Consider the following 10045-nt stretch of genomic DNA (forward strand, 5'->3'; position numbering starts at 1 on the left):
TTGTGAGTGTCATTGGTCCAACCGTCGGTTTTATGCCCGTGGTTCATGCAAAACCAGGCCCGTTTACATGGTTTTTATTGGTACAATTACAGATCGGTCTTTTTACCTTTAAAAATCGATAAGGGCACTGCTTTTTTTAACTATGATGAGTACAAGTGTAAACGCGAATTCAAACTGCGGGTAACCCAAATTAAGGTTCACGGTTTCAATACAGGCAACCCAACCTTATGCCAAAATTGTTCCCCTGATGCGTGAGAACTAAATATGGGTAACCAAACAAGTTGCAGATGTTGGTTTAGAGGCTAGATTTGCTCAACCAACCACATGTGAGCCAGGCTTGAGCTAGCCAGGCCCGGCTACTACGGCTGCCGAATACGCCATAGATGCACCATTGCAAGATTCCTCATTGTATCATATGTAAGATATCTTTCATGTATTTGGGCTTCACCATATATACATGTCATCCTTCATGGCACAGGCGTTGCATTATGAATCATTGCATCTATATGATACTTTGAGTAACCTAAAACTTGTAAATTTACTTCATCGTTCCAGAAAATCCCTAAGCCACCACTTATTTCATCACTACTCACATCATAGCTTTTATTGTAACCTAATCCACCTTTTTTAAATTATCAACAGGTACTCTATCTATCTGGGTTTCAATAATAAATAGTACGGTCGGGATAAATTTCTTCACGAGCTCGCGAAGTTCGTGAACTGTCATGGGGTTACCCACACCACGACAGTTCCAACAGAGGAGACTCATTGGGCCCGGCGGTGCCCGTCTCGGGAGCCCGCCAAACTTGTTGTTGCTGCTGCAATGGTTGTTGGAAATATGCCCTAGAGGCAATAATAAAAGGATTATTATTATATTTCCTTGTTCATGATAATTTTCTTTTATTCATGCTATAATTGTATTATCCGGAAATCATAATACACGTGTGAATACATAGACCACAATACGTCCCTAGTGAGCCTCTAGTTGACTAGCTCGTTGATCAACAGATAGTCATGGTTTCCTGACTATGGACATTGGATGTCGTTAATAACGGGATCACATCATTAGGAGAATGATGTGATGGACAAGACCCAATCCCAAGCATAGCACAAGATAGTGTAGTTCGTTTTGCTAGAGCTTTTCCTATGTCAAGTATCTCTTCCTTAGACCATGAGATCGTGTAACTCCCGGATACCGTAGGAGTGCTTTGGGTGTACCAAACGTCACAACGTCACTGGGTGACTATAAAGGTGCACTACAGGTATCTCCGAAAGTGTCTGTTGGGTTGACACGGATCGAGACTGGAATTTGTCACTCCGTATAACGGAGAGGTATCACTGGGCCCACTCGGTAGTGCATCATCATAATGAGCTCAAAGTGACCAAGTGTCTGGTCACGGGGTCATGCATTACGGTACGAGTAGAGTGACTTGTCGGTAACGAGATTGAACGAGGTATTGGGATACTAGCGATCGAATCTCGGGCAAGTAACATACCGTCTGACAAAAGGAATAGTATACGGGGTTGCTTGAATCCTCGACATCGTGGTTCATCCGATGAGATCATCGAGGAGTATGTGGGAGCCAACATGGGTATCCAGATCCCGCTGTTGGTTATTGACCAGAGAGCCATCTCGGTCATGTCTGCATATCTCCCGAACCCTTAGGGTCTACACACTTAAGGTTCGATGACGCTAGGGTTGTATGAATATGAGTATGCAGCAAACTGAATGTTGTTCGGAGTCCCGGATGAGATCCCGGACGTCATGAGGAGTTCCGGAATGGTCCGGAGGTAAAGAGTTATATATAGGAAGTGTTGTTTCGGCCATCGGGAAAGTTTCGGGGTCACCCGGTATTGTACCGGGACCACCGGAAGCGTCCCGGGGGTCCACTGGGTGGGGCCACCTATCTCGGAGGGCCCCGTGGGCGAAAGTGGGAGGGGAACCAGCCCCTAGTGGGCTGGTGCGCCCCCCTTGCCCCCTCCTTGCGCCTAGGGTTGGAAACCCTAGGTGGGGGGGGGGGGGCGCACCACTTGCCTTGCGGGGCACTCCACCCCCCTGGCCGCCGCCCCCCTTGGGAGATTGCATCTCCCAGGGCCGGCGCACCCCCTGGGGCCTATATAAAGGAGGGCAGGGGGAGGGCAGCCACACCCTGTGCATTGGCGCCTCCCTCCCCCTGCTACACCTCGTCCTCCTCCCGCAGCAGCTTGGCGAAGCCCTGCCGGAGTTCTGCTGCATCCACCACCACGCCGTTGTGCTGCTGGATCATCATCAACCTCTCCTTCCCCCTTGCTGGATCAAGAAGGAGGAGAAGTCATCCGCTCTGTACGTGTGTTGAACGCGGAGGTGTTGTCCGTTCGGCACTTGGTCATCGGTGATTTGGATCACGACGAGTACGACTCCATCATCACCGTTCCCTTGAACGCTTCCGCACGCGATCTACAAGTGGTATGTAGATGCTTCCCTCTCCTATCACTCGTTGCTTAGATGAACTCATAGATGGATCTTGGTGAAACCGTAGGACAATTTTTAATTTTCTGCAACGTTCCCCAACAGTGGCATCATGAGCTAGGTCTATGCGTAGTTCTCTATTGCATGAGTAGAACACAATTTTGTTGTGGGCGTATATCTTGTCAACTTGCTTGCCGCTACTATTCTTTTCTTGCTTCAGCGGTATTGTGGGATGAAGCGGCCCGGACCGACCTTACACGTACGCTTAAGTGAGACAGGTTCCACCGACTGACATGCACTAGTTGCATAAGGTGGCTAGCGGGTGTCTGTCTCTCCCACTTTAGTTGGAGCGGATTCAACGAAAAGGGTCCTTATGAAGGGTAAATAGAAGTTGACAAAATCACGTTGTGGTTATTCGTAGGTAAGAAAACGTTCTTGCTAGAACCCAATTGCAGCCACGTAAAAGATGCAACAACAATTAGAGGACGTCTAACTTGTTTTTGCAGCAATTGTCATGTTATGTGATATGGCCAGAAGTTGTGATGAATGATGAATGATATATTGTGATGTATGAGATCATGTTCTTGTAATAGGAATCACGACTTGCATGTCGATGAGTATGACAACCGGCAGGAGCCATAGGAGTTGTCTTTATTTTTGTATGACCTGCGTGTCATTGAAGAACGTCATGTAAATTACTTTACTTTATTGCTAAACGCGTTAGCCATAGAAGTAGAAGTAGTCGTTGGCGTGACAACTTCATGAAGACACGATGATGGAGATCATGGTGTCATGCCGGTGACGAAGATGATCATGGAGCCCCGAAGATGGAGATCAAAGGAGCTATATGATATTGGCCATATCATGTCACTATTATATAATTGCATGTGATGTTTATTATGTTTATGCATCTTGTTTACTTAGAACGACGGTAGTAAATAAGATGATCCCTTATAATAATTTCAAGAAAGTGTTCCCCCTAACTGTGCGCCGTTGCTAAAGTTTGTCGTTTCGAAGCACCACGTGACGATCGGGTGTGATAGATCCTTACGTTCACATACAACGGGTGTAAGACAGTTTTACACATGCAGAGACACTTAGGGTTAACTTGACGAGCCTAGCATGTACAGACATGGCCTCGGAACACAAGAGAACGAAAGGTCGAACATGAGTCGTATGGAAGATACGATCAACATGGAGATGTTCACCGATGATGACTAGTCCGTCTCACGTGATGATCGGACACGGCCTAGTCAACTCGGATCGTGTAACACTTAGATGACGAGAGGGATGTCAATCTGAGTGGGAGTTCATTAAATAATTTGATTAGATGAACTTAATTATCATGAACTTAGTCTAAAGTCTTTGCAAAATATGTCTTGTAGATCAAATGGCCAACGCTCATGTCAACATGAACTTCAATGCGTTCCTAGAGAAAACCAAGCTGAAAGATGATGGCAGCAACTATTCGGACTGGGTCCGGAACCTGAGGATCATCCTCATAGCAGCCAAGAAAGATCATGTCCTAGATGCACCGCTAGGTGAAGCACCCATCCCAGAGAACCAAGATGTTATGAACACTTGGCAGTCACGTGCTGATGATTACTCCCTCGTTCAGTGCGGCATGCTTTACAGCTTAGAACCGGGGCTCCAAAAGCTTTTTGAGCGACACGGAGCATATGAGATGTTCGAAGAGCTGAAAATGGTTTTTCAAGGTCATGCCCGGGTCGAGAGATATGAAGTCTCCGACAAGTTCTATAGTTGTAAGATGTAGGAAAATAGTTCTGTCAGTGAGCACATACTCAAAATGTCTGGGTTGCACAACCGCCTGTCCCAGCTGGAGATCAACCTCCCGGACGAGGCGGTCATTGACAGAATCCTTCAGTCGCTCCCACCGAGCTACAAGAGCTTTGTGTTGAACTACAATATGCAGGGGATGGTGAAGACCATTCCTGAAGTATTTTCAATGCTGAAGTCAGCAGAGGTTGAAATCAAGAAAGAACATCAAGTGTTGATGGTCAATAAGACCACTAAGTTCAAGAAGGGCAAGGGTAAGAAGAACATCAAGAAGGACGGCAAAGATGTTGCCGCGCCCGGTAAGCCAGTTGCCGGGAAGAAGTCAAAGAATGGACCCAAGCCTGAGACTGAGTGCTTTTATTGCAAAGGGAAGGGTCACTGGAAGCGGAACTGTCCCAAATACTTAGCGGACAAGAAGGCCGGCAACACTAAAGGTATATTTGATATACATGTAATTGATGTGTACCTTACCAGTACTCGTAGTAACTCCTGGGTATTTGATACCGGTGCCGTTGCTCATATTTGTAACTCACAGCAGGAGCTGCGGAATAAGCGGAGACTGGCGAAGGACGAGGTGACGATGCGCGTCGAGAATGGTTCCAAGGTCGATGTGATCGCCGTCGGCACGCTACCTCTACATTTACCTACGGGATTAGTTTTAAACCTCAATAATTGTTATTTAGTGCCATGTTTGAGCATGAACATTATATCTGGATCTCGTTTGATGCGAGATGGCTACTCATTTAAATCCGAGAATAATGGTTGTTCTATTTATATGAGAGATATGTTTTATGGTCATGCCCCGATGGTCAATGGTTTATTCTTAATGAATCTCGAACGTAATGTTACACATATTCATAGTGTGAATACCAAAAGATGTAAAGTTGATAACGATAGTCCCACATACTTGTGGCACTGCCGCCTTGGTCACATAGGTGTCAAGTGCATGAAGAAGCTCCATACTGATGGACTTTTAGAGTCTCTCGATTATGAATCATTTGACACGTGCGAACCATGCCTCATGGGTAAAATGACCAAGACTCCATTCTCCGGAATAATGGAGCGAGCAACCAACTTATTGGAAATCATACATACCGATGTGTGCGGTCCAATGAGTGTTGAGGCTCGCGGAGGATATCGCTATGTTCTCCTCTCACTGATGACTTGAATAGATATGGGTATGTCTACTTGATGAAACACAAGTCTGAGACCTTTGAAAAGTTCAAGGAATTTCAGAATGAGGTAGAGAATCAACGTGATCGAAAGATAAAGTTCCTACGATCAGATCGTGGAGGAGAATATTTAAGTCACGAATTTGGTACACACTTAAGGAAATGTGGAATCGTTTCACAACTCACGCCGCCTGGAACACCTCAGCATAATGGTGTGTCCGAACGTCGTAATCGCACTCTATTGGATATGGTGTGATCTATGATGTCTCTTACCGATTTACCGCTATCATTTTGGGGATACGCTCTAGAGACAGCTACATTCACTTTAAATAGGGCACCGTCTAAATCCGTTGAGATGACACCGTATGAATTATGGTTTGGGAAGAAACCTAAGCTGTCGTTTCTAAAAGTTTGGGGATGCGATGCTTATGTCAAGAAACTTCAACCTGAAAAGCTCGAACCCAAGTCGGAAAAATGCGTCTTCATAGGATACCCTAAGGAAACCATTGGGTATACCTTCTACCTTAGATCTGAAGGCAAGATCTTTGTTGCCAAGAACGGATCCTTTCTGGAAAAAGAGTTTCTCTCAAAAGGAGTAAGTGGGAGGAAAGTAGAACTCGATGAAGTACTACCTCTTGAACCGGAAAGTAGTGCAGCTCAGGAAAATGTTCCTGTGGTGCCTACACCGGCTGGAGAGGAAATTAATGATGATAACCAAGGTACTTCGGATCAAGTTGCTACTGAACTTCGTAGGTCCACGAGGACACGTTCCACACCAGAGTGGTATGGCAACCCTGTCCTGGAAATCATGTTGTTAGACAACGGTGAACCTTCGAACTATGAAGAAGCGATGGCGGGCCCAGATTCCAACAAATGGCTAGAAGCCATGCAATCCGAGATAGAATCCATGTATGAAAACAAAGTATAGACTTTTACTGACTTGCCCGATGATCGACGAGCGATAGAAAACAAATGGATCTTTAAGAAGAAGACGGACGCGGATGGTAATGTCACCATCTATAAAGCTCAACTTGTCGCTAAGGGTTATCGGCAAGTTCAAGGGATTGACTACGATGAGACTTTCTCTCCCGTAGCGAAGCTTAAGTCCGTCTGAATCATGTTAGCAATTGCCGCATACTATGATTATGAGATATGGCAGATGGACGTCAAAACGGCATTCCTTAACGGTTATCTTAAGGAAGAGCTGTATATGATGCAGCCGGAAGGTTTTGTCGATCCTAAGAATGCTAACAAAGTATGCAAGCTCCAGTGATCCATTTATGGGCTGGTGCAAGCATCTCGGAGTTGGAACATTCGCTTTGATGAGATGATCAAAGCGTTTGGGTTTATGCAGACTTATGGGGAAGCCTGTGTTTACAAGAAAGTGAGTGGGAGCTCTGTAGCATTTCTCATATTATATGTAGATGACATACTTTTGATGGGAATGATATAGAATTCTTGGACAGCATTAAGTCCTACTTGAATAAGTGTTTTTCAATGAAGGACCTTGGAGAAGCTGCGTACATATTAGGCATCAAGATCTATAGGGATAGATCGAGACGCCTCATAGGTCTTTCACAAAGCACATACCTTGATAAGATTTTGAAGAAGTTCAAAATGGATCAGTCCAAGAAAGGGTTCTTGCCTGTATTGCAAGGTGTGAGATTGAGCTTGGCTCAATGCCCGACCACGGCAAAAGATAAAGAAAAGATGAGCGTCATTCCCTATGCCTCAGCCATAGGATCTATTATGTATGCCATGCTGTGTACCAGACCTGATGTAAACCTTGCCGTAAGTTTGGTAGGAAGGTACCAAAGTAATCCCGGCAAGGAACACTGGACAGCGGTCAAGAATATCCTGAAGTACCTGTAAAGTACAAAGGACATGTTTCTCGTTTATGGAGGTGACGAAGAGCTCGTCGTAAAGGGTTACGTCGACGCTAGCTTCGACACAGATCTGGATGACTCTAAGTCACAAACCGGATACGTGTATATGTTGAATGGTGGGGCAGTAAGCTGGTGCAGCTGCAAGCAGAGCGTCGTGGCGGGATCTACATGTGAAGCGGAGTACATGGCAGCCTCGGAGGCAGCGCATGAAGCGATTTGGGTGAAGGAGTTCATCACTGACCTAGGAGTCATACCCAATGCGTCGGGGCCGATCAAACTCTTCTGTGACAACACTGGAGCTATTGCCCTTGCCAAGGAGCCCAGGTTTCACAAGAAGACCAGGCACATCAAACGTCGTTTCAACTCCATCCGTGAAAATGTTCAAGATGGAGACATAGATATTTGCAAAGTACATACGGATCTGAATGTTGCAGATCCGTTGACTAAACCTCTTCCGCGGGCAAAACATGATCAACACCAGAACTCTATGGGTGTTCGATTCATCACAATGTAACTAGATTATTGACTCTAGTGCAAGTGGGAGACTGTTGGAAATATGCCCTAGAGGCAATAATAAAAGGATTATTATTATATTTCCTTGTTCATGATAATTGTCTTTTATTCATGCTATAATTGTATTATCCGGAAATCATAATACACGTGTGAATACATAGACCACAATACGTCCCTAGTGAGCCTCTAGTTGACTAGCTCGTTGATCAACAGATAGTCATGGTTTCCTGACTATGGACATTCGATGTCGTTGATAAGGGATCACATCATTAGGAGAATGATGTGATGGACAAGACCCAATCCTAAGCATATCACAAGATCGTGTAGTTCGTTTTGCTAGAGCTTTTCCTATGTCAAGTATCTCTTCCTTAGACCATGAGATCGTGTAACTCCCGGATACCGTAGGAGTGCTTTGGGTGTACCAAACGTCACAATGTAACTGGGTGACTATAAAGGTGCACTACAGGATCTCCGAAAGTGTCTGTTGGGTTGACACGGATCGAGACTGGGATTTGTCACTCCGTATAACAGAGAGGTATCACTGGGCCCACTCGGTAGTGCATCATCATAATGAGCTCAAAGTGACCAAGTGTCTGGTCACGAGATCATGCATTACGGTACGAGTAAAGTGACTTGCCGGTAACGAGATTGAACGAGGTATTGGGATACCGGCGATCGAATCTCGGGCAAGTAACATACCGTTTGACAAAAGGAATAGTATACGGGGTTGCTTGAATCCTCGACATCGTGGTTCATCCGATGAGATCATCGAGGAGTATGTGGGAGCCAACATGGGTGTCCAGATCCCGCTGTTGGTTATTGACCAGAGAGCCGTCTCGGTCATGTCTGCATATCTCCCGAACCCGTAGGGTCTACACACTTAAGGTTCGGTGACGCTAGGGTTGTATGAATATGAGTATGCAGCAAACCGAATGTTGTTCGGAGTCCCGGATGAGATCCCGGACGTCACGAGGAGTTCTGGAATGGTCCGGAGGTAAAGAATTATATATAGGAAGTGCTGTTTCGGCCATCGGGAAAGTTTCGGGGTCACCCGGTATTGTACCGGGACCACCGGAAGGGTCCCGGGGGTCCACCGGGTGGGGCCACCTATCCCGGAGGGCCCCGTGGGCTGAAGTGGGAGGGGAACCAGCCTCTTGTGGGCTGGTGCGCCCCCCTTGGCCCCCCTGCGCCTAGGGTTGGAAACCCTAGGTGGGGGGTGGGCGCACCACTTGCCTTGGGGGGCACTCCACCCCCCTGGCCGCCGCCCCCCTTGGGAGATTGCATCTTCCAGGGCCGGCTCCCCCCTGGGGCCTATATAAAGGAGGGCAGGGGGAGGGCAGCCGCACCCTGTGCATTGGCGCCTCCCTCCCCCTGCTACACCTCGTCCTCCTCCCGCAGCAGCTTGGCGAAGCCCTGCCGGAGTTCTGCTGCATCCACCACCACGTTGTTGTGCTGCTGGATCATCATCAACCTCTCCTTCCCCCTTGCTGGATCAAGAAGGAGGAGACGTCATCCGCTCCGTACGTGTGTTGAACGCGAAGGTGCTGTCCGTTCGGCACTTGGTCATTGGTGATTTGGATCACGGCGAGTACGACTCCATCATCACCGTTCCCTTGAACGCTTCCGCACGCGATCTACAAGTGGTATGTAGATGCTTCCCTCTCCTATCACTCGTTGCTTAGATGAACTCATAGATGGATCTTGGTGAAACCGTTGGAAAAATTTTAATTTTCTGCAACGTTCCCCAACAATGGTGCCCTCCTTGCCATATGTCGCGGTTCTAACCTTTTTCGGATCTCTCTTTGATTGTGGACTGATTGGGTTATTTCCAACATGGACGATGGCTAGCTGATTTCCTATTATCCCTTCTAGGTTCGGTGGTGTCATGCTGGGCAGAGAACTCGCAAGAAGCACAACCTCGTTCCTGTCCGCTCGCTTTTCATCATAGACGACAGTGTCAGGGTTCTCCTCCCTGAGTCCCAACTCAGCCATCATCCTCTCAACGTCGATCATGGACCTTGAGCTCGCCCCAGCCTCAGCCGCCGATGTGCCCTTAGTCGCCATCTTTCGACCCCTAATCGTGTGCCCTCCTTAGGCCTTGTTCGGTTACGTGTGAATCCGAGTGAATTGAAGGGGTTTGAGGGAGACTTAAACCTCTTCTAAGTCAAAATACGAACCAATCCTTGCCAATCCCCTCCAATCCTCTTGGGGAGATGATTATTTTTGAA

This window comes from Triticum dicoccoides, chromosome 2B (genome assembly GCF_002162155.2).
Source record: "Triticum dicoccoides isolate Atlit2015 ecotype Zavitan chromosome 2B, WEW_v2.0, whole genome shotgun sequence".
Taxonomy (NCBI): Eukaryota; Viridiplantae; Streptophyta; class Magnoliopsida; order Poales; family Poaceae; genus Triticum; species Triticum dicoccoides.